This window comes from Crocodylus siamensis, chromosome 10 (genome assembly GCF_052110815.1).
Source record: "Crocodylus siamensis isolate JL-2025a chromosome 10, ASM5211081v1, whole genome shotgun sequence".
Lineage (NCBI taxonomy): Eukaryota > Metazoa > Chordata > Crocodylia > Crocodylidae > Crocodylus > Crocodylus siamensis.
The window spans coordinates 66,778,005-66,804,305 of record NC_143404.1 but is presented as its reverse complement, the minus strand read 5'-3'; the positions used below and the strand labels follow the sequence as shown (position 1 = coordinate 66,804,305).

The 26,301-nt window shown below is 42.4% G+C and overlaps 1 long non-coding RNA gene across 2 annotated transcripts in view; it reads left to right on the top strand.

The window, feature by feature from the left end:
- Positions 1 to 25,689, top strand: part of LOC149856760 (uncharacterized) — a 65,742-nt gene extending 40,053 nt beyond the window's left edge. Inside the window, exons 3-6 of one of the 2 annotated variants that reach the window (XR_016444453.1) lie at positions 455 to 512; positions 4,877 to 5,157; positions 24,257 to 24,373; positions 25,537 to 25,689. This is a non-coding gene — a long non-coding RNA (uncharacterized LOC149856760). Of the gene's footprint in view, positions 1 to 454; positions 513 to 4,876; positions 5,158 to 5,964; positions 6,913 to 24,256; positions 24,374 to 25,536 lie in introns of those variants that run through there. The other variant, XR_016444454.1, reaches the window with a different exon arrangement.
- The last annotated feature ends 612 nt before the right edge of the window (positions 25,690 to 26,301 follow it).

The following is a 26,301-nucleotide window of genomic DNA, read 5'->3' as shown; positions in this document are numbered from 1 at the left end:
TGTTATACCTATTTTACAAAAAGGGGACTCAGTGTCTAATGCATATAATAGGATCCGGCTCTAAGTCACATGGGAAGTCTATAGAAAGGCAGAGAATTGAACCCACTCTGTTTAAGTCCCAAACAAAGGCTTTCACCGCTTCTCCTACCCTTTATTTCAAAGCTTTTTATTCCAAGAGTTTTACAAAGAAGTTAGCCTTAAGGGAGAGCAATGAGACAAAAGGGAAGACATCAGTTTATCATAAAAAAAAAAAATAGAGAAATAGCAGAAGCAACAAAGATCAGAGCAACTTAATTCAGGAAAGCAATGTAGATGACTTTTAATAAAGAAAATATCGTAACCACCCAACAGGGAAGAATAGAAGGAAAGAAAATAATTTAATTATTGCAGTAAAAGGAGAAAGCAGGTTATCCTTCTTTTATAAACAAAACTAACTCAAACATTGCTTTTTCAGAGAAAGAAGGTTTGGAAGAAGTAAAAGAGCATGTGGGGGAAATTCGGTCTAGGAACAGGTAAGGACTCCTCAAATTCTAACGTCATCCATTACTTTGGTGATACACTGGCTAATTAAAGTTTCCACTCCCAAATGCAGGGAGCCTATTACATACATTTGCTTAGTTAGTTCTTATCCTTACATAAATGCTAGCAGGTTATGAGTTGCTTTGTGGGAAAGCACGACTGGAAAAGGGACTTCCGAACTTAGAGCTGTGTGATTTTCAATCAATTCGTCCCGGTCCATCCACTAAGTGCAGCTGAACGTTCACCAGTGTGTGCAAACCTAACACGGAGAGTCTGAGTAGTTTTAGTGAAGTTTAAGCCCTGTGTCCAGCACATGCCAGTCTTACTTTTCATGTAGAAAACTCCATTATGGATGAGAATGAGTGATGTTCAGCGCAGTCAGTGAGTCTCAGTCATTTAGATGTGTAAGGTCTATGCACCTGAACAGCCTGGAAAAAACAACTAAAACCTGTGATTTGTTCAAATGTTCAACCAGGAACTAATGGGGTTAGTGGAATCATGGGTTCCTAATTAGCTCTTAGCTGTAAGTAACACTGAAGAATTGAGCTACCCCCATTCAGCTCCAGTGTTTAAAGGTATATGGTCACTGCGGGTCAGCCCGCACACACACGGTCTACACTGCTTCTGTTCTATACGTGGAGCACACTGGGGGGGTTTCCTCTAGAGAGCATGCCATACTGCCCCTTCAGGTTATATTTCCTGCAAAACCATTGAGTCATGAAGGGCGCAGGTAGCCAATAGTTAAAATTATCCCCAATTTGTACTACTTCTGGAGGAGTTGATCCCTGCTGTTGGTTTATTTGTAGTATGCCTGGTGCTTGCCTTAAGGAAAGAGTGAGCATTATAGAAATTTGCAGCCTAGTCTGTCTTCAAATTTTCCCCTTCAGCAAATATTTTCAGTTTGCTTTATTACTATTCCTCAGCTATACCCTCCACTGTAACTTAATTCACCTGGAAGGGTTGATGTTTGTCATTGTCTTAGATGACTAAAATTAAAACCCTTTGGCACTGAATGTTTTCACCATTTTGTATTAACAAAGTGCACTCTGCAGCTGAATGACAAGGAGGCAGACGCACGTACTTGTTTTATCTTGATTTGGCAAAAAGAAAAGAAACAGCCACAAACTCCCACAACCTACTCAGTACAACCATTTTCTCCATGCTCAACCTTCCCTCCTCTCACCTCCAAATCCCTGTAAAGAATTTTAAATCCCATAGAAAATAAGGCAATCACTGCTGATTAGCTAGCAGCTTACACTGGAAAAGTGGATGGAATCTTTTTCCTTGTGATGGTTTTACTTTAGGGAGCAACCAGCTTGCAATACATTTATCCTAATGTGCATTTAAATGGGTCTGACACAAGGAAAAAAATCTGCATGTAAGGCTGCATTGTTGTAAGACCATTTTTTTCAAGTGGTAGACTGACTAGGTGTAGCCACAAGATAGACTCTGTTCATCATCTAAATGACTGTAATTAATTGGTGGGGGGGGAATAACTGAAGGCGATCACTAAGAAACACTTGGGAAGGGAGATAGATTAGTACGTTTCGTTCCAAAAGGAGACGTGGAAGTATTGCCGTTTCCTGTCCAAATAACCTTATTCATAAACACCGAGCAAACATACCTTCACACGTATGCCCAGTTTAGCAGCATCTCAAGCTTCAGTGCCAACAATTCAGAGATGTTCTTAATAAATATAATAATAGAAAAAGGACAATAGGAAAATGGAGAGATTCAGCTTTCAGTGACGACCACCATCTTAGTAGATCAATACGTGTCATGACATGGTTATCATTCTGAAAACAGAAATCCTATTATGGCAATAAAGCCCTAGTATTTTACTTGTTAATTCAGATTGGTTGTGACAGAACCAGGAAAAATTTCAAGTTAGCACAGGAAACAACATACAATTGAGTCAGAATAATTGGTAAATATATTCCCCATCTCAAGCAGAAAATTATACATAGCATATAGGTTGGGGACACAAGTCTATATGGGGGGGGCATAGGGTGCAAGATTATGATGTCACTGTGCTCATTCAAATTCAAAAGTAATTCCACGGAGGCCACTGATGCTTCTGATTTACATCATTGTAATTGAGAAAATCATCTCATCCCAGATGTTTTATGCAACTGAAACATAGGAACTGTCATACCAAATCAGACCAAAGCTCCATCTCCAGTCTAGCATATCCTGTCATTAACAGTGCCCAGGACCAGACTATTCAGACGGAAATGCAACAAACACTATAATGGACAAATATGGAATTACCCACTGAAAGAGCTTCTTCCTAAACCCAGGAAGTTAGCTGCACTGAAGCATGAGAATTTATCATTTAAAATCCCATCTAGTCTACTTGGATTACCCATGTAATTACCCAATTCTAGACTGTTGTGCTTTCAAATGCATCTGAAGCCGTGAGTCAGGCAAATTTTGGATTGATATGATACTTCATTCAAGGATCTCAGAGTTCTTGCTAGTTCTTTGCATTATCCTGGTAAGTCTAAAGTTGTTGCATTTCTTCTACAGCTGTGCAAACTGAGGCACATTGGGAAGGACTGTATTTCACCTATTAGGCACATAAGAGGACTTAGGTTTTTAAGTGCTATTCCACCCTCCTCGTATCCCTTAAAAATAGTTGCTGCAAAAGGCATGTGGGTCTTCCTTTTCCTCAGTGCTTTTTTTGTGACTCAGTCTTAAAGGTACGATGAAGATGCGTCACAAAAGTATATACAATCATGAATTTTCAGAGACTGAGAAGGCCGGAAAAGAATAACACTTAAACGTCTAACAGATGGATCAGCCCCTGCCTCATCTGACCCATAGTGGTTTAAGGACATGTTCAAAGTAGCAAGTTAATCTAGAGGTGTCTCATCTCAACTTCTAAACATGAGATTTCATGAGTGTTTGAGTTACAGTAGGATAAATGGAGCATATTGGCCGATATAATTAAGATTTTTTTTCAGGATTAAGTGAATATTGATAGTTTGCATCTGATACAGCTGTTCCCAATATTAGCTGTCCTCTAAGGATGCGTGTAGACAAAACAGGGGACCTAAATTGAAGCAGTGGGTTTTAAAAAACACCGCTTCAATTTAGGGCTGATTAAATCCCCGTGTTGTGCACACACCCTGCTGACTTACCTGCCTTGCTGGCGGGAAGGACAGGGCAAGCTCCTGGTGGGCAGAGCAGTCCCTGGGCTGTGCGGGGCTGGGGGGGTAATGTTTCCTTCCATGTCAGTGGTGGCCTGGCCCCCGCCAGGCAGCACGCACCCTCAGGTACCCGGCTCAGGCTGTCCCGGGGGGGGGGGGGGGGGCGCACCATAGCCACGGAGGGAAACGCTGGGCCCCCACACAGCTCAGGCAGGCTCCAGGGTGGTGGTGGGGAAATAAAAAGAGATCAGGCTCACTGCTTTCTTCGACAGAGCCAGCTTGCCCGGGCTGCTGCCAGGCTGCCTGCAGGGCTTCCTGAAGAGCTGTGGAGCTACATGGAGCTCAGTGCTTCACTCTGCGGCTGTAGGGGCAGCAAACAAACTCCTTGAACGAGTTTTAGTTTGCTGCATCCCAAGTCATTTAAGGCACATTACGCTGCTGAATTTCCTACAGCGGCTGGAATTAATGTGCAATACGCAAACGCCGACACCATTAAAGCGCTGCAAAAGCATTTAGCCCGCCTTAATGTGCCGTGCACACATGCCTCTCGTTTTGTCTAGATATGACCCAAATTGAATATAGAATAGTATCCATTCATTAAAAACTAGCTGAAACCACACTAAGCCGACAGTATTGTTACACAGAATTTTAGAGGTTTGAAAGCAACTAGAGTTATAAAGAACCAAGATACAGTTTGCATATGCACAAAACAACTATTAACATCACATATACAGTCATTCAAGGCCTGGAATTTATATAGGGCATATTTCTGGAGTGTGCTGTGACTATATTTTCTATTTGGCTGCATTACTGCAGCAACCCACATCTTTGCACAAGGGAAAACTGTCATGTCAGACAAACTCCAGCTGCCCATTGCACCTGTCACTCTCTTCATCCTGAAGCGCATGTGTGTGGGTTTGTGATAATGGTATGAAGAGAGGAGGGCTGAGAGGGAGACGAGGGACTGGAGGAGGAGAGGATGGAAAGGAAAAGAAAAAAAGGAGAAAATGGGACATGGGGATGAAGGGATAAGGAAAAAAGTGCCAAGAATGACTAAGATGGAGAGGAAATGGAAGGAAAAGATGGGAGTTTGAAAAGGGGATAGCTATGGGAGGAACGGGAAGCATGCAGTCATTGGGCATCCATTGCTGACTCATGTTAGATGCTCTCTGATAACAGGTATTTGACTTTCATTTATTTTTAAGCTTTTTCAATGCACAAGTTCTTCTAAAGGCAAGTCTGGATGACAGCTGGCTCACTGCCATTTAACGCTGTAAAGCTTCTCCTCTTGAGTAATGACATCAAGGCATGCATGATGGAATCCACCTGATGTTACCACACCTGGCTTTCAGCCACATGGGTCCCAGGACATCAGAGATAAACACTGTGAGGGTTTATTCAGAGAGAACGGTGGAGAGGGTTTTGTAAAAAAAGAAAGAACCGTCTCCTGAATCAGACAAAGCCCTGGAAAACATGGATTTTTACGGTGAGTTTCTTAACTTCTGAGAGTCATAAGCATCCTGGAATAATTACTGTATAAAACAAAATATGTAAAATAATAAGCTTTGCTCCAGTTTTAGTGTAGGACCTGAACCTTAGCCAGTAAGGTTGATGTAAAAAATCTCACCGACTTCAATGGCATGTGTAACAGGCAGTTCTCTCATGGGCTAGGATAGGAATTCAAGGAAACTGGTATAAGTGATCGGAAACTGGTTCAAATCTGTAACACAACAGTAGTTCAGTGCACATAAACTGCTTCCAAAATGGCCCAAATCAGTTTAAAATAAACCTGGATGGATGTAGTATCAGACTTAACTGATTTAGGTTATACAGTTTATTGAACTTTCATCCCAGAGTCCCTCTAGATTCAGGTTAACTTACAGTCCCCCAGCATCCCAGGATGCTTTGCACCTGCCTGGCAAGCCCCTTTTCACTGGGTAGTGGGGCTAGCCTTGCCCCAAGCTGTCTGCTCCAGCCAAGCAGGGAGGCATGCTCTGATACCCCCTGGCTTATGGCTTGGGCCACTGCAGACATGTGGCTGCATTTCCAGAATCAAAAGTGAATGTCTGTTCACTTGCTTATTGATTCAGTCTACACAGTTTAGACTAACCTGTGAAGACTTAATCAGTTCAGCCTCAGGTTTTTTGCCTGTCTATACTTAATCCTCGTGTACAAACTTCTTTACTTTTGGAGCTTACTCGTCACCAGATTGTGAACAGAACTTCCACTAGTAAGGAAGGGAGAAATGTATATCTCTGATGGCAGACAAACACGCTTCTCCTTTTATCTATAGATCTCCTGTCAGTGGAGAGGATTATCCACAAGCAGAGCCTGGCATAACTGAGTGCACAGTTTTGAAATATTGGGCCTTCTCAAGATGTTATGACCGTGTCACCCATACGAAGAGAATGAGTCTCTTCCTCTTTTAGTGGCTACTCTACAAGAGAATCCACTACATCTGCAAGCCAGGGAGATGCATTTATTTCACTGAAACAGTTAGAGGCTTATGTTTTCAATGCTAGTGCTCCAGGGTTCAGTTTCCGCTGCTGTCCCATGATAGACTGTCACACCACGTTAAGGGGAACGAATTAGAAATAAGAATACTTAACTGTTCCAGCCTCAAGTTTCACAGGAACAACAATGCAAAAATGTGCATGCAGTAACTCAATGTTTGTGAAAATTTCTGGGAAAGCACTTACTAGTGCTGCTTAGTTGCCTGAACTGTACGTGCAAATGGGGGTGGTGGGTACAGTGAGAGCCATGCAAAACCTGAACCCAGCTAGGAATTTTAAGGCATTTATACATATCCTCTGGGAGCTGCTCTAATTAAAGCGCCTAGAGCATCATGTGTATCAGCATCCCCACACTGAACAATGGCAGCAGGGTGCTTTAACTAAAGCTTTTTCAGTGCTGCCATTTTTGAGCACAGGGACACTGATACATGTGCCTCTGGAGTTTGCTGGAGCATGGTAATTACCACGCTCCAGCAGACTTGATTAATTGAGTCTGCTCTAATGCATTGTAATTCCAGTGCACCAGAGTAGCCTCAATGTACATGTATAAGCACCCTTAGGGTCTGATTCAACCCCCAGTGGCTCCCACTGACTTCAGAGCCATGCTTCATGCTTTTGCATCAAAGAAGGTAGATTTTGTTGAACGTGTCTTGTTTCTAATACCCTCTTAGAAGCTTGAAAATAAAAATGTCTCAACCAGCTTAAATGAATAAATATTGAATTTTACTTCCCATGAAGCCTGACCAAGGGTGTGTGACCACCAGCAGCAGTGGCGGCAGCCAGTGGGGATTGTGAACCACCCACATTGTCGGCGGTGCCTTTTTGCGGGGGGTGCACCGCCACGTTCAGGGGGTGTACTTCCTATGCGTCACCCCTGTTCCTGTATGAATCCTGGAAATAGAGACTTATTTTACACCTTGGGCCAGGGTACTGCTGATCAGTAAAGATTTCACTGCACTATGCTACGGTGGGTTTCTGTTAAGTAGTGTGCTGCTGTGCCTCTTGTTGAAAAATTAATGATACGGAAGGAGAATGATCTAGAGAGTGAAAACGTTATACTCATCCTGAGCAAGGCAAGATCCCAGAAGGGGATTCAGAGGCTTCGCTCTGGGTGCCTATACCTTGCACACCCTTTTGTTCTGGAGAGTAGTAATTTACTTTTGGTGTAAACCCTGGGTTGATTTAGTGCAAGAGTGGGATGAGGCCACGAGTTAAACTGACTGGCAAACAGGCATGCAGCACCTTGCTTATTCATGCATGCTAGGACCTATAGTTGAAGTAGCATCAAGAAAGTTTAAAGGGAGGGTGGAGGAGAGGGGAAGGATCCTACCGTGCCTTCCACAGGCAGAGTCTGAAGCAAAATTCATCTCAGTACAGACATCTTATCTGAAGTCTTTTCTGTGCCCGCTCACCCTGCAAAAGACATTAACGTATATGTTAGTCCATTAAAAAACCTGAACTCTCATTCACGAGTCAGTATGAAGCAAGATTTCTGAAAAGCAAGTATTTCCCTACTTTCCAATAGCAGTAGGTACAACGTCCATTTGCAGTCCTGCGCATCTCCATCTCAGATAATGGAGCAAGTTGCCCAGAGGCTGTCATTCCTACGCACTTCTTATCAGCAGTCCTGCAGCTGGCGTTTCTTTGAAACTTTACGTGCCTTTGTTTGAGTTTTAAATCAGGGAACAGTCTCTGCATCTTTATTTGGTTACTTTGTATTTCCCCTAAGCTTGGCAAACCCTGGCTCTATGATTTAATGCTCCACAGAGTAACCCTAGTTTTCAGAGCTGTGAAATAAGATGGCATGCGGCATGTATCCTCTTGGGAAATTTTAAATTGGCTCCTACTCTTTCAACGTGAGAAATGTGTCCGATACCCTTTCAGGAATTTGTTTTTTTTCAAAATCCTGCTATGAGCCATTATTTCTTCAAAACTAATCCAAACTATTATGTCATTTAATCTCCTCTGAAAAGACAACTCCCTCTTTCTCTGTTTACCTTCTGAAAACGGTGACCCAAGACGTTCAGACATGCCGACAGACATTTCTCAAAGCTTGGGCCTGACTCTTTTCTAATTATTAACTGACCTTTCCTCGGTAAGTAATTAGAATGAAATTATAGAGTACAAATTACATCATCTATGAAACTGTGAACATGATAATCAACGATGACACAGAAATATTGTATCCCTTTCAAAAAAAAATTTGAAGGGTTTCAGGGTTTCCTTTTTCTTTCAAAGCAAAGCAGCGTGTTGTGTTTCAATTAGATTCCCAAACTTCTGTTCCCTTCAACACAGGAGAGCTGACTAGCACCAATAAAAGGTAATTCAATGAAGCGGGTCTGGGTTACAGGCTCTGGGGCTCCAGGTAGCAGTTACAAAAGGTTGGGTAGGGAAGGCAGCACTGGGAACAGGTGAATCGGGGCTAGCGCCTGCTCCTTATTTGAAGAGGCTTAGGCAGGGCAGAGCAATATACTGCAGCCACTCACATCCTTACAACGATGGCGATGAGCCATTAAATGTTTCTTTCGTCTCACCAAGAATTTTTATCCTGGGTTATTTTTTAGTACTTCCATAAAATACAGGATTGTCTGAATCCTTTCACTCTGGGTTTAATTAAAATGCCAAGGTCACTTGCAGAATATTTTAGCTAATTTTAGGACACGTTCAGTGTTTTTATGGAATTTCATTAAAGCTCACTGCAGGTACGTTAAAACTTTGCAACTTTTATTGTAAGACTCTTAACTACTCCCCACTTGTCTCCTGTGAGTGATGCGTCAAGGGCATATCAGAAACATATTCAATCATGAAAGGCTTTATTCAGCAAAAAAAATAAGCATTGCCAGTGCTGAGTAATTACTGCTCCACAGGCTTCCATGGCTTGGCACAGAGCTTAATCTTCATTGAGACAAAAAACTCCCCATCCCATCATTACAGGAGCTTTTCATTAGCTTTGTGTTCTTGATACATCCCTGAGACTGTGCAGCTGAGGTCCAGGGAAGCTGCTGGTCAGCTGAGCACTGAACTGGAGCTCCTGAGATCTGGATTCAACTCAAGGATCTTCCATACCCTGCCTGTGACACCGTAGGCCAAGCACTTAGCAGAGCCGACCCTAGGGAGGTGCAGGGACCGGGGCAAATCAGCCTGCGCGGTGCTCCCTTCCCACTGCGCGGGGCCGTGGTATCCCCGCAAAGGGGGGTGGTCTCCGTGCTTCTTCCGCATGCGGGGCTGGGCCACCAGCTCCAGGCGGGCCCTGCAGCATGGGCTGCAGCCGCTCCGCCCGGATCCGCTGGGCCTCCCCAAAGCACGGGGCCCAGGGCGGTCACCCCAATTTGCTGTTCCCTAGGGATGGCTTTGACGCTTAGATTCCTCACATCTCAGTTTCTCATTATTAAAATGGGCAAAGTAACACTTCAGCATCCCACAAAGGCACACATTTGGGCTTACTGCATCTATCAGAGGGTACAAGGTGCTGGGAGCTGTTCAGTCCCAAGGAACTGTTCTCCCCCCCCCCCCCCGAGACAGAGAGATTTTTTTTTTTTTTTTTTGCCAGGATGAACTTTATTTCACATTAAGAAGCATAATAGAATAAAAAAGAAAAGTCTCTGTAGGAGAGCACCGTATGTGGGTGTCTCTTCTGGCAGTCTGTTTTGAACTACCCATGAGAAATACTGCCTATGCAGCCTGTGAAGTTTTTTAAGATCTGAAGGCACAGTATACAAAAAACCAGAAAAGCATCCCTGTTATGTAGCTAAATATCTACAGGGGGAAGTGAGCACTTTCAGAACAGCGCTTTACCTTAATGGGGCACTGAAGAAAGAAACACAACTGTTTTCTTTTGCTGGCATGGGGAACCGAATCCTAGCTACACCTCTGTTAGCCATCTCTCTATTATCAAGCCTTCTGCCATCTGATTAGTGCCACTTCCTACTCAGCCTCATGTCCCCTCTCTAAGAAATGAATCCTTGGGCCCAACAAAAGTCATTTAGAAAATGTAGACTACTTTAATTCATGCAAAACGCACAAAAAAATCCCAGTGCTTTCTCTCTCTCCCTCTCTCAGATCTACTCAGTTCTAAATTAAATAAATGTCAAACTTCAGATGCAATGGGCCCAGAGCTTACGCAAATGTATCTGTGTCCACAAGAGGGAACAAGTGTTTCTAGAGAAAGAATAACTGAATCTAAAGCAACACTGAGGCAGTGAAGAGCATCAGATCAGAGTGCCCCAAATGGAACAAGCATTTTACTCTTGTTAGAAAAAAAAAGTATGAAAAGAAGATATACATACAAGGCCGGGTAGATCTGCACTTTATAGACTAACCAAAGTGTGTGAGTTGTGCTCATGAAAGCACGGGGTTTCATGAGCCGAGGCTCCCTTCATCAATATACAGCTCTGCAAGAGGAAAAAAAATAAATCCATAGCTACCATTTTACCTCCACGCCTCTACTGAAACTAGATTTAAGCAACCAGCATGCAAGCGCACGTCAGAGACAAGACTTAGGGACTAATCACGTACAACCCTTCCTGCTCCAAGCACATTACCACTGACAGTGGAGGAACTGTCACAGTCCTCCAAAGGAAACCCAGTTTCTCCTTCCTTGAAGATGACAGCGATGGAGTAGTAAACATTTCAATACATCACCAAGCACAAAAACCTTGCAGAACTAATGGCCCAAACCACTAGAGATACATTCTTGTAGGTTTTAGTATCAGCCATAAATGGTCATACTGCAGCGATTATAGCAACTCTGCAGCTCTTTATCCTCAACACACAGATCCTGCACACCCTTACGCCTAAAGGTAGACCCATTCAAATGATCTTGCAAAGACTAATTTACATAAGGGAAGGTCTGCAGGATCAAGTCTCTAGACAACTTTCATGATCTCTCAGCAGCCTTAACAACACAATGTTCAATCTCAGCTCCAAAGATAACCTTTATAGCCCTGCACAGCACAGCATTTAGTGTGTAGATACCTTCCCTGCTTCAGCTTCACATTGCATTTCTTATAGGGGAAGCAAACTGTTAGACTGCCCATGCCTAGCTTAGGAATTGCACTCATTCCCCATATGAAAAAGTCACTAATGGGGAACATCATGGCATCATTTAACTTGTTTCAAGCAGCCTTACTTAATCATGATAGGACAGGCCTTGAAATGCCTGAGTGTATCACTCAAGAAATTATTTCAGTTCTTTTAATATTGCAGCAGCCTGATTTTCAGAGGTGCTAAGCACTAGGTCAGTGAAACCAATATGACCGGCAGGGCTTTAGCTCCTTTAAATGTCAGGCCCTCAAATCTCCCTTGCTGACTGAATCATGATTTGCTTCCAGCATGAAAACCCTGTCCTTGCCTATCAAAGGAAGGTTTCTTACTGATGCTGAGCAAATTAGTGATTTGTTTTCAGTTGCAGCTAAAAAATATTGGGAAAAAATTCATTTGGGGCTGAAAATATAATTTAATTTAAATCTCAAGTGCTTTACCTTTTAGAAGACAAAATTGAAGGCAACTGAGGATGAAAAGTCATTCTGAATGGAAACAATGAAAGTTTCATTTAGGAAGTAGAGGGAGAAATCATTGACATGCACTTTCTTGGTTTATTCACAAAAAATCAGCAAAAAATAGGCAAATCTACAAAATATTTGGATACCAAATTGAATTTTTTTCAACAAAAACATTTCCAATGAAAAAAAAATTAATCTGCCACTACTGCTTATCCACAGTGTCTAGTAAGCAGGCAAGGTTATACAATAGCTCATGGACAAGTTCTCCCAGGAACCTGTCTATTAACAATGAAGAGTCTAAAACCCTAAGGTATGAGATGAATGATCCCATTGGGCTTCATGAAGAAATACCGACTTTGACAGGACTAATCACATGTTCTCTGTCTTTTCTGTTCTGCTCTCCTGTGCTCAAAACATGTCTTCTCTACAAAAGCTTGGGTTCTTCATACACACTTTATTCCCCGAGGAGAAATGGCTTGCATTCAAAAGCTTGCCTAATACTATTCAATGACACAGATGGTCCAATAAAATATACCACCCTAAAAAACCTTGCTTCTCATATTTATTTCCCAAGTGGCTTAAATAAAACTTGTCTCGTGGTATTACTTGCGTGCTTACCTTCAAGTACATTGCTTAAATGCTTTGATGGGCTGAGGCCTACAAAAGCAAATTAAAAAAAAAAAACCACTAATCAAAGCAATTTCAAAGTGAACAGTCTCTGACCCGAGGACTTAAAATGGAATGACACCTCCGCGGGCACATATGAATGTGTATATGTAGAGGAGAGGTTTGTGTTACCTGTAGTTTCTATTTGCCATTACACTGTTGTTCCATTTCTTGTTTCATCTTTTTTCCTCGCTTTTGTTCATATCTTGCTTCTATGATAGCCCGACGTTGATTTTCTTTCTAAAATCTTTGGATGTCTATACACGTGCTCCGGGGTTGGGGACAGGGAGGGAGGAGGAAGGGATTTTAATTCGAGACGCTCCTGGATAGCCTCTCTAATTAAAATATTGCAGTGTCATGTGTATTCAGCATCCCCTGTTTCAAAATGGCATTGATGGGGCTTTGACTAAAGCTTGTTTGATGAGTTTTAGTTAAAGTGCTCTGCCCCTATTTTGAGAAACATGGGGCGCTTAATACACATGAAGGTGAGGCATGCTGCAGTGTTCTACTTAGATGAATCAAGTCTAATTAGATTAATTTATTAAACTGATTAATTGAGTTTATAGGCACCCAGTTAGACCAAATTTATATTCATATTCTTAAATGCATTCCTGGGTCCTGATCTCGGTTTCCTGCACCATTCAAATTCCCACCTCTCTTTCCAGTCTCACATTTAACCGACTCTTGCTCCCACACACTTTAATTTTTACTACAGAGAATAACCCCAAGCAATCCTCTGAGTGCGTCAGTGTGTGCACTCCTGTTGATGGCCAGAGGGAGATTGGCATCATGAGCTCCCCATCTCTTTTAGCTTTCCATGGAAGGCCTGCTCACATCTGAAGGAAATACAATTTCATCCAGAGCTGAACAGCAATCCTCCTTCCATATGTTGGTAGGTTGGAGATTATGTCTGCTGAACAATGCCCCAAATCTGTATGCAGCTGATGAAAGAGGTTTTGCAGACTAGAGTGCATGACCAATACCATGTGGATGGAGTACAAGCAGGTGACAGGGGAAATAAGCATTCCTATACTTGCAGCATTTCTGCAGGCCGCTGGAACTGTACAATCTTAATGGTGAGAAACACCTGCTGTTGAAAAGGCTGGGTAAACAAAATGTAATCTTAAAATATGTTTTGCTTGAATCCAATCCAACAGAGTAGGGAAGATGGGGCCCAGACAATAAAGGAATATATGGATTAGTCACACACTTTGTTCATGCTATGCTTCTGTTCAGTTAAACTTACCCTTCCTGACCTGCCTTCAAGATGTGTTATCATATTTTCTCTGAGTATTATTTTGGAAAAAAACAAGACAAGCAATTCCTTTTTTTATTGATTTCTCCTGTCAGGTTTCTTGATGCAGAAGTACATTTTATGATCAAACCTCAGTCTTTTCTTTTATGATGGTAAACAATATATGGTGCATCCTTATTTTTTTCTTTCCTCCTTAAAAAAGAAATGTGTGCGCATGGAGTGGAGGAGATGGAAGGGAAGAAAATGTTTAAAAACATTTTTAGCTCATCCTCCCTACATTTCCGATTCTGCTACTTTCAATCTACTGCAAAATTATCTGGTTGAAGTCGATTCCTACTCAGAAGGTAAAAGAAGTGGAAAGCAACTCATATATAATTCCTAGCTCCCAATTGCTAATTAAATTCTCTACAGTCTTATTTACATAGTTTTAAGACAATTAAAAACTATCAGAATACCACTACAAATACTTTGACCAAAATACTATCAAGAGTCTATACTCACAAGCCCACACACACAAATTACATCTACCGCACTCCAGTTACTAAGGATTTTGCCTCTATGAGAAACAAATCTTATATTTACGCTGACTAACAAGAACACGCAAGAGTCCCATCCTGCCCCCTGAGACACATGCATACATCATTACATACTTCATGCAAAATCAATGTTCGTGCAGGTGAGCCAAGACACTGAGAAGTAATTCATGGGAGTTCTGGCTCAAGTTGGAAGGAAAAGGATTGACTACAAAAAGATACATCACATGAGTACAGACATCTTTTTCAAAGTAAGAATTTCAATTCCTTATGGGAGTATGACTTAAGAAATTTATTTTAAAAGGGAAAATAAAAAGGAAATCTGTTCTTTTCACACCTATTGTAGAGTGGTTGCCAACAAGCTATTATTGATCTATTGGTCATGCTTGTGAAAAAAGGATCTCATTTAAATATGCATCTATCTATCTTTATGTACCTTCTAGCTATATTAGTGTTCACGGTGAGAGTCAATCCTACGTTCTTACTTTGGCTGGAAGGAAGAATAATCAGAGCTATGCTTAAGAACTTTGGGTCTTAAGGCTGATTTCTGCAGACTCTGGCATACTATCTGCGCAGATACTGCACCTGTGTGAGCATTTCAGGTAACTTTGTGAACAAATGATTAGCTTGGATGTTTAAACTAACATTTACATATACCCAGAGTCAAAATTCTTAATCAACATAAGCAGCAGAATTACATATGGAATTTATGTTTCCCTGCGTGAACATTTTGTTCCATAGCATACATATTCTCACACCTACTTGCAGGCTAAGTGGGCAGAAAATATCCATTTTCCAGAGTAAGAGTCCTGAAGAGTGAATGCTGGGAGTGAATGGTTATACCATACACTATCAGGTCTAATGCCTATGTAATCCCATGTCTCTTTAATGTCAAAAACTAAATGCTTCAAGGGAGTTGCAAGAACCCTACTATAACAGCCGACCTTTCCATCCATACATTTACCGTATCTTCCACAATAACTACTGTCTGTAATCTGCTCCAGCATCACAACATTCACGAGCTGCCTGGTACCTAGAGCTATGTAGGAAAAACACTGAAAGCTGTGTCTGTGGCCGAATCGCCAAATGATTCTGAATCTCCCCGAATCAATTGGGTGGGTTCCAACTCGATTTAGAGAGATTAAAGGGTCTCCCGATTCGATTCAGATTTGGAGATTCGGCCACCAAGTCGGGCCAAATCTCCACTGAATCGAAGCTTCGCACAGCACTATCGGTTACCCATAATGCAATTTAAAATGGTTCAATATTATTAGTTTGTCATCTCTGAAACAAACAAAAGCCTGGAAGAGAAGTTGCTAGGTACATTTCCCAGTGTATGTGGCTGGTTCAGGTATAATTTGCTAGTCATCTGGCAACTGAGTTTTATAATGAGGAATTAGCCCACAAGGAGTCAAACAATATCCTCAGCAATGTTACTGATTTTTGTAGTGCACTTTTTAATGGGACAAATATTGATGTTATTCAGAATAAGCCTTTCTTGGATTACATCCAGTTCCCTGGAGTTTCTACAATGGAGTCTATAGCTCTATTTGCTCTAATTTCACAGGACAAGCTCAAAAAGCAATTGTCTCTTTAAATTATCAAAATACCTCTAGGGATGCACAACCACAAAGCAGACTTTTTTAACATAGAACTTTCCTACTAAAAGCTTTAGCATAAATGCATTAAAATCATTATTTGATTGCATTTTAGTTCAGCTATGCTCACTAAAGAAAATTCTAGGTATCATTTTAGGAAAAAAACAGGGGTGAACTGAACATGAGCTGTTGAATGGTGAAGAAAGTACTCCTGAGTAGTGTGATGTTTGCCGCTTTTTTCTTATAATTAGGAAGAAAGGTGAGCAACCATGTGGGTGCTTAATGCTTTTCAGTGTAAATGGAAAGGCATAGATTGTCTGCAACAAATGTCTAGGGAAAAGAAGATTCTTGATCTAATGTTGAGTAGGGAATTAATACATAATGGTTAAGAGGGTAAGAATGCTCTAAAACACTGTACATTAGACATGCCATGTCTCTCAACATTCCCACCTGTAAAAAGGGTAAAATAAGGCCTTTATTGGGCTCACTGTCAGCTCTCAGGCGCTCAACATTTAGAAAAATCTGGTAACCTATATAGGTTTAGAATCCTAATATTTTCCTTTGGTTTTCCAAAATCTTGGTCTCCTCCCACCAAGAGGGCTACATGCATCAGGATCAGCATGCTTTTCATAATTACTCTCTAAATAGTCTAAGATTTTGTTTTAACAGTGTGGATAGCAGAAGAGAGGTGGATGCTTTCCCTAGCTTCTCCAAAGGAAGTTTACTATAATCCTGTTTTTTATGCTAGACCTATATCTAGTACGCTACAGAATTCCCAGAAGAGATCGTGTGTTGGCCTTTCAAATTAATTTTGTTTCTAGAAGGCTTTTATCTTAAAAAAATAAATATTACACACACACACACATATACACACACATATACATGCATGCCTTTCTGTAGCTCAAACAAGGTTGATTTCCTTAATGTTACCTTGGTCTATGGAGAAAGAGCTATCCAACACAAGTGTCCTATCACCAACAATTCTTCTCACTTTAGGGAACACAGGACTGAGGCTTCACACTCACCTGACACAGACACATGGTGACATGGAGCATGGGGCACTCGGTCACTTTAAGAGGGAAGCAGCCCAGGGAGTGCCCTGCAGGACAGGGTGCAGCTGGGACTGGGTTGCTAGAGAGACCAGCTAATGAGATTAATTAGGAGGCACCTGCAAGCAACCCAGAAGTGTCACCCAACTGGAAGGAGACAGTGCTGTGGGAGAGAGATAAGGCAGGGCCAGAGCCAGGGCAGGCAGTCTAGCCACAGAGGCTGAGCAGGAATCAGAGGAGCCCGTAACGCAGAAGTGGACTGAGTGTGCAAGGCCCTGAGACAGCTAGGGAAACTGCGGGCTAGCATCTGATTTAGACCCAGGTCTGGGTAGTAGTTTTGTTATAGCCAGAAGAGCTTGTGTTTTGATTTGTTTGGTCTGGGGCTGGTGGGGGCAAGGAAGGTCTGGTGCCCAGGCGGACGAGATACCTGCAGTTTTGTTGGGTGCCTGGGAAGGACCGGAGTGTCTAGTGCCCAGAGGGTACTGCATACTGAAAAGACGACCCGATGGTTTGGGGATGGACTGTGAGAGGCGGCTTGGAGGTCCCATAGTGCCTGCAGAGGGGCTGCAGAAATCGCATCGAGCCCAGGAGTGGCAATCCTACTGTGCCTACAAGAGGTGCACCAAGCATGCCTGGAGGGGAGATCTCATAGAGCCTATGCGGGTTGATCCCAGAGAGCCTAGGGCAGCTCAGCAGCCCATGAGGGGGCATAGACAAAGGTCTTCGAACTAAGGCCTGGGGCCCAGATAGACAGAGTGGGTCCTGGGTGCCTCATCAGCCCAGAAAGAGGGCAGAGATCAGGCCTGGGAAAACCAGACAAGAAGCTGGAAACCCCGAAGCTCTGTCTAGTCAGTGGACTAGAGCTCGAGGGCTCCACAATAGCAACAAGGGCAGAGGCTGAGAAAGCTGAAGCCCAACCTTTGAACAACAGCAAGCTAACTCTAGGCCCTCAGGCAGCCTCCCTCCTTTCCAAATAACAGCAACAAAGGCATGGCGGGTGAGTAAGGAAGTGAGGGCCCACTAAAAATACAGCCAGGGCAGGAAATACATGGCCACCAGGCAGCATCGTGGCATCTCCTGGCATCCACACCTGTCACACGCACACTCTTGCGCATGAAAACAGAATTACTATGACTTGTTGTTCACTCCCCAGAATAGAGGTCCCTTCAAGTCTAAGCTAAAAAAGACCTTGGTTCTTGTTTGTAGCCCTATACGTGTCCCACAGGGCTCTGTATCTCAGGTAGTGCACTAAATATGTAAATACAACTCATTTGGCTAGCTCCCTTTATCTACAAGGCACCCCACTGGGTTCACTGGACTTCCCTGGGAGAGTAAGGGTTTTCAGTATCACACTGTAGGCCAAAAGGTCCAAGTCAACAAGTCAGACCTCTCAAAACCATGAAATTGAGCTAAAAACAATGTGTTGGAAAAAAAAATACTTGGAAGAACAGATTCAATGGTTCTTTTATTTGTTTTATGAACTGTTGGGTGCACTTCTTTTATGGTTATGAAACATATATTCACATGGTGATAGAAACAGAAAAGAACCCAAGAGATCTGCAGTAAAACTGCAAACCTGGCAACACCAGGGGTTGCCTGCAGAAGTCCTTTTGCACAGCCAGGTGGCAAAGCCTGTATATTATTCCTGAAGCACATCTGGGCTTGAGTGGTCGGTCATGCTTCCTTCTCCTTCTGGACACCATTGTTGAAGGACAAGCTATAGAATAATGTACAGTTTCTATCTTTCATGTGTATGTTCAACCCCTTCCACTGGAGCATTGATGGGCTATTTTGAACTAGGGCTTTATTTTGACCAGTGTTTAAAATAAGACTCATCCATGGAATTTGTCTCCATGTCTGGGTTTGGACCATCTCAAATATTTTTCTACTTCTCAGACTCTTATGCACTTATTGACACAGTATGAAGAATCACAGCCTTGGCACTGCCTGTGTTGCTTTCTCCTGACTTATTACTGTTCTCCACCGTATGCATATGCTCTCTGCCAGTATTCCAAGGGGCAGGTGTCATTCCTCCTCCTGCGCTGGTACAACGCCAAGCAGTCTGACAGCATTCAATAGCTACTAAATTTTTAGAACATCATTCACATACTTTAACTTTAGACAAGAAGTTCATGATGAAAATCTACTGGAGAATGAGGACATTCAATATCAGCATTAACTATACAGACGAGATGAAAGAAGGAAAAAAAAAAATAAAGTGATGCATCCAAATTAACAGCTTCCTGAACAGCTGCTGTTGCACCCTGCTAAAGAACCTTCCTGCAGAGGAGAGCAGCGTTTCAATTAGCTCCAGCCACAAAGTTCAGCTCCTGATGCGTACATCTTCCAAGTTCAAGGGTGTTTAGATCAGGAGTGGAGGGTATGCCGTGTACCTTTGCTTTCCACAGCCTGCTCAGCCTTGACACTTCCTAAGGCCTGCGACTTTGATGTGGGCGAGAGGCTCGTATGCTATTAATGATCTCGAGAGCTATGTCGCCTGGATTATTATTTATTTATTTATTTAACTCCTGGTGGGATGACTCATGGCAGCAACATTAAGAGCATGGTTTTCCAAACCAATAGCATTCCAGAAATACAAAAAGGTCCTCAATGGCAGAGCGAGCGCATGATGAAACAACACTTCGCAATGGCTGCAAAGGCAGATGAAAGCCGCAGCAGAATACAAACCTCTTGTTGTCTAGGTTTTCCTCGCCATCAGATTAAGGTTTCCTTACTGCGTGGCTGCTGATCTACAATGACATCTCCCTGTTAAAGAGCAGGCATCTTCCGTCATGGTCATCTAGGTCAGGGGCTGCCAGTGCCACTGCTACACTAGCGGTAACCTGGGCAGCTGCAGGTAAGTTATTCGGCTCTTTGGAGGAGTTCTACTGTCTTTGCCTCTCCTCTGCTTGGCTGCACGTTGCTGGCGAGCTGTTCAGTCTCTGATTCATATGGTACATTTGCTAAACCAATTTTCAAGTTAACCTGGACACCACATGACCTACCCTCCAACCAAATGATTCCTTGAAGACAATTAAGATCCAAATCACTGTCGACTGGCAAACAGAGGGTTCGGCTCCTTGCACATCTTTTTTTTAAGTGAGAAACAAGCCCAATGCAAACTGAGGTTAATACAATATGTACAAGAAGAAATAGAAATAAGATTAGAACTGATGTGTGTGCCAAGAGGCCTTCTGTAGGCAGTGGAAACAAGAGAACAAGGTTAACATGTTTGATTTTTTCCCCCGAAGAGCTGGGAGAAGTCCTCACAGTAACAAGGTCAATTCTAATCTTATTTCCTTATTTCTCACAGATATTTCATTACCTCCATCCTCGTTTTTAAACTTCACAGCAGAAGCAATTTGTTGAAGCAGAAAACAATTTTGTTTCCAGAAACTTCCTCATTCCAAGATCCGTTAAATATCCAAGGTCCTTTTTTAATAATTAATGCCACACAAATAAAGGAGAAACAGCTCCCTTAAATCAATAACCACCTGCAACAAACATTTTTAAGAAACAAAGGATGCGCGGCCTTCTCTTTCCTAAATAGTTGGCACGCCTTCATGGAAACATTAGCATTTTGTGCACATCCACACACATCACACAATTATTGAGAACTTGCTCTATTTCTGTTCTCATTATTAAGGAAAATCAGACATTATTGGGCAAATATCAGCTTGCTCGCTCTATCTTTTACAATCAATTCATTCATCCTCCATCTGAGTCCTTTGGTGACACATGGAAGTTTTATCCTTGTTTCTATGGAGCTCATAGCGTGCGTGTGGTGGGCAGATTACAGCGGGAGTGTACGGGAGGTTAGTGTTTGAATTTACCAGTGCTGCTACCTCATTATTTTGTTGCAAATCTTGCAGTATGCTGTGATTTTTCTTCTTAAACCTCCAATTTCAGGAATCATTTAAAAATATATATTTGTCCTGGCCATGGAGAAAAGCTTGAAAATGTGCTTTCAAAACAAGACCGTTAGTGCCTGAAGACTCAGACGCTGGAAGATCAATGTAAGAACCCCAACATGCTTTAATGAATACCTCCAATTTTTAATTCAATCCCCAATTTTGGGGGTGCCTGTTCTTTGAGCATAGGAGACTCCGTTTCCATGCTAGCTGACGGCAACTCAGAGGGCCCTTGTCTAATTTAATTTCTTCTCCAGATGCATCGAGGCCGCGGTCCGAAGATGTGGGAGCACCTCACATACGTATCGCTGAGCCAGCTGTAAAGGAAGTAGCTCAGGCAATGCTAGCAGCGGAGCGATAACAAGATGGGTTTCAGCACAGACATCAACCCCATCCCCGCTCTGCGTAAATACTTGGGTGCATCCTCAACTCTGTGGTGCCGCAGCTGCGTTGTCAGCAGTACCCGAGCCTGCCTACACGAGCTGCAATCACATCTCTGAATGAGAGTGTAGGCATTCCTTTCATTCCCATGAGGAAGCCTTCCTCTCTCTTCCCTCAATCAGCACCAAAATAGCAGACACTACATGAAGGCAAAAAAAAAAAAAGAACCACCCAGCAAACGGCTCCCTGTTTCAGGGCTTCAGCCAGTGCAGCGGGCAGGTATAAATTGCTCGCCCCTCTGTCTGCTAGCTGCACCCTCCCACAGGAGCCCTAGCCTCCAGGCACAACTGCAGTTCCCGCACTTCAGACCAGGCAAAATGATTTGCTTTTCAAAATGAAGGGGGGAAAAAAAAATACTCTTCTCAGGCTGAGACTTTGCATTTTAAGCTTTTAGCCTGGAGCAAATTATTAAGGCTGAGTTACTGTCTAAATCCCTGGAAATAGGGGTCTATAGCGAAAACACTGACAGATCCATAACTATAGCCATGCAAATACAGCTGATAAAAAATATGTATCGGTGATAATGTAATTTAATGGCTTAAAGAGTTTTTAAAGGGGAGAAAATGCCTGGTTTATTTTGACAGTGCAAAATGTCAGAGCAGAATCCAGGGGATGTAGCAGAGTCAGGCTCTATACTTCTTGGAGATTATTTGACAAGAACAATTTCAATGTTCTAGTTAATGCACTTATGACAAATTTAAATGATGAATTGATGCCTGAGAGACAGTGTGGCTAGCATTAGGAGAACAAATTCTCTTGTTATGGGAGCAGCTACAGGCCAGTTCAGTGCTGATAGGCATACTAAAAGTTAGGTAAAGGAAACCTAAAAAAGAAGATTATGTCAATGGCAGAGAAAATGGAAAGCTATATATTTATTAAGCCATAATGTCACCCAGGTTATACTTTGAAGCACCTCACAGACAGTTATTCTGTGCTCAAAGTCTCTAGAGACAAGAGAAGGATCAGAGCCTTTTTGGAAAAGTTGGTCTGCTGAGAAAAGCAAACATTACTGTACAATTTCAGATGTCGCTCATAGTCAAATAACCTATTATTCCGCAAGGTCCCCTAATACAGAGTGGAGCTGAGCAAACCAGTCAGTAAAAATGAACCTCCTCTTAATAGAGTGGAATGAAGCCAGGCATCATTCAATGGATCCGATTTTGGAAACCTAAGATTATCTCCTTTTTCATGCTCGGTAAACAGCTACTCCCTCTCCGCAATCTGTATTCACTGTGGGTCCAATCCTGCCTGCCTTTCATACATATGACTTGAGAGGGAGAGAGACACACACAAGGGATGCAAGACTGGACGCTCTGTAAAGCATAATAATAAAGAAAATGCCAAGTGCAGGAAGCATTGGATGAAATGGCTCTAACATGAAATAAAGCAGCTTCCAAGGGTTTTTGTTGCAGACACCTCTCGACTCAGGCTGCCAGTTCATCACTATCACCGAAAATGTAATGACCCCTTCGATGGGCTGTCAGCGACAATTGAAACTGGGAATTCCTGATGCAAAAGCATAGGCTTGTGCTCAAGAATCACATGTATTCAGTGGAAGCAATAGCAAAACGTGCATCTCGGAGACAGCCAGTAGAGAGGGACGAATGCTCCTACTTGCATTGATAAGGGTTACAAAACAATGACGGTCTACATGAGTCTCCAGAGATGGTTTTTGGTCATGAATATTTTAAAACTTTTTTTTTTTTTTTTGAAAGAAAGTGAAAATTATGTGAACCAGGCACTGTATATACTGGTGTAAACTCATCTTACCCGTCTTGCGTTTTATCCTCAATGCAGGCATGGTTATCATTGAAACAGTCGCATGCAACAAGGGGATTATGGGATAATCTGCTGTATCTGGAAATGTCAACACCGGTACTTCATAGATCTGAAGTCAGGAGGGACTCCAGCTCATTTCCAGCCAGCATACTTTCCAGCAGGAAGCTGACCGTAGAAACTGGCCACATCCTTCCCTACAGCCCTTCCTGCCAGGGGCTTCTCTGCCATGGCCAGAAAGGGGTGCACAAAAGGATGCTACTAAATATGCTATGTACATGTACCTATTTAGCTACCTCAAATCGTGGGGCTCCAGGAATCCAGCTGTAAACAAGAGCTGCTTTGTCAAGCAGACATTTCTAAGGAATAGCATCAACAGCTGGTTTCCCCGTTCTCTCTGGCAGCAAATCCTTCTGGGGCCCTTTGGGAACAGGCTTGCAGACCTCCCCACTCCTGCTTCGGGAAGCTTAGCCTATCCTGTCTAGAAAGGAAACACTAGAAAGGCTCCCTCCATCTGACACTGCTGAAGCGAGCTGGAGTCCCTCCTGACTCTATATTCACTGAACATGGACTAATCTTCCGTTCGCCACATTCCCAATGGTAGATGCTTATCCATTTCCAGGGGCAGATGATTATTCTTCACAACAAGGCATCTCTCCAGCAGAAAACTTACCCAAATATTCATCTAAACATTGGGACCCGCTTGGGACCCTCCCAGAGCGTCTACTTACAACCTCCTTTTACTATGTTAAATATAGAGGAGACAAGAGGCCCTCCAAAACATTTGGTTTAACTTTGCTATGAGCACCTGACACTTCTATTTTTAATCAGGTGCTGTTTGCAGATATTATATGTTCATATCCCTGACCTTTCCCTTTTTCCCAACTTGATGTAGCTTTCCATACACATTAAATGCTTTGATCAGCTGAAGATATATGTTTAAGGCAGAAAGAGATGAGACCTGCAGGCCTCCTATTGCTTCCATTCATCTTAAGAGCAGACAAAGAAAATCAACTTTTATAGGCCATTTCCTTTGTGACAGTCTAGGGGAAAATACTAAAAAACACCCTTGAATTACACTGTTATTCTGTTCAGCCTCAAGAACAACCCTCACCCCACATGCTGGAAGCTACTCTCCTTTTTTTGTGTGTGCGCACCGATTACGACTGCTGCCTAATACCACATTTTATCATCCTTTCTGCACTTAGTGCCTCCAGTGGATCCTGTGCACCCCTGAGAATGGTGATTTAGGAAGATAAGACATGTGGCTGGTTAATACTACAAAGCTGGGCAATCTAATATTCAGAGGTTGTAAACTTTTCCCTGGTCTGTGTATTTGCAGTGGCTCACATTTACAAGCTGCTGCTGGCAACGAAGGATGGTTTTTCAGTGACGGCCATGGAACGAGAGCCAGGAGAACGAGATTCAGTTTCCTAGCTTGACTTTAGCACGGTTATGGGTAAGTCACTTCATGGGCGGCTGCCTCAGCTCGCCTATGTACACACACTTCCTTGCACACAGACCTAGACAGGAGACACATGCATGCATATTAAGTGCAGATCTCCACGCAGTGTTTCCATCTGAGAACCACCTAATGAATTAAAAGCAAGCGATACGCAAAGCGCTGCCTCCTGGTGCTTGCTTTGCGGTGCCTTCCCAGCCTTGGAACATCCCTAATCTTTCTATATTCATAAAGGAAAAGTTACTAGATGGGAGGAAGCAGATTGTGTATGCTTGACTAAAGGCTGATGGTATTCCTTTTACAATACAAAGTCCTCCTTCTCATATAAAACTCTGACATGCTTCAGGAGACCTGCCTGAATTCAGAGATATCTAGGGTTGGCTTGCTATGCTAACCCTTATATAATATGGGGATTAAGCCAAACAGATGCAGATGATGATGTAAATTTCTTCCCATTTTCATATTCAGGAGTTCATTTTAGTGGAAATGTTATGCCAGATAATGTGGAGAAAGTAAATGCAAGTGCAGTGGTTAGTCTCTCGCTTTCTGAGTCAAGAAACCAACGGCACTGTCAGTAAATCAGCCAGTATCCACATGAAATCAAAACAGATAGTGTTGCTGAAGCCCTGCAATTGTATATGCTTGAGGACTTCTTGCGGTCTGCAAAACCAGATCTATACTGTGCTGCGTGCACTGGTGGTCTAGCCTATTTTCCATAATAAAGAAATAAAATGCAGATAGAAGTTGCTCAGGAGACTTGGACCACAGTCTTAACAATGCTATGGAGAAAGGCACCATTTTTAAAGTTTCCTCATGCTGTTTGCTCTTTACTAGAGGTGAAGACCAACACCCTGTTACAGGATGACTCCAAACTATAGGTTTAAGCCCAAAATTGAATTCCTACGTGCCAACCTGGCTTCCACACAAGTGCATGTCACTGTTGATCCAGAAGCAAAACATGCCAAATGCCTGTTTAAATCAGACTAGGAGGTGGATTACTGAGAAAGCCCATCACATAATGACGTGATTATGGATCAAATCCAGCTCTTCCGGCCAAACTCAAGTGGCTGGGATGTCACCAAAAGCAGAATTTGGGGCCATTTTTCTCCTCTTTTTCTCTCTCATGATTCCCCCTTTCTGTTTTCTTAACTTTATTACAGTTCAGCCCACTATGATGAATTCAAGATGAATACAAATACATATTTCTTGATGTTTCCTCTGAAAACTTTATCATTCCTGGTAACTATGAATGTATGTATGTATGTACGTACACAGCCACCAACACTGTAGCCAGCAGTTATATGACTTGAAAAGAATGTGCCAAGTTTCAAACGGTACAAATTCGATAATAAAAAGGGAATGTCTTCCAGACCACATAAATAATTGAGTCATATCTTGCTTGCTTGGATGTCAATAGATCTTACCTTTTCTCCATTAAAAAGACAAGTAGGATACTGATTTTATTGTATTTTAAAGACTTTTCTCTGCATTTATCAAGAACACAGACATGCACATAAACATACACCCGCTCATCCACCCACCCACCAAGAGGAATTATCCCTTCCTTGAACTGTCTAATTAACCTAGGGCATTTTATAAGCAAGGGCCATGTGGTAGCCTGCAAAACATTGGTTGTTCACAACAATTTGGACATGGCAAGTAGCCAAAAGACTGCTCACAGCATATGGTTATTTAGTTCCACTAATCAAGCACTAATACAGTCTATTTGCTATATTACTTTATCAATGTAACGAGCTTTAAAAAGAAAAAGGACCTCAAATGCACAAAGTAATTAATGGGAATGGTCAAAAACTGTGCTCAGATGCACAAAATCACTGACTGGTTTGTGAAACTCTCTTTCACTTTCACTCAATGAATCCCCAAAGATAGGCTCTAGCTTAATCTACTGTAGCATGCTGGGCTCC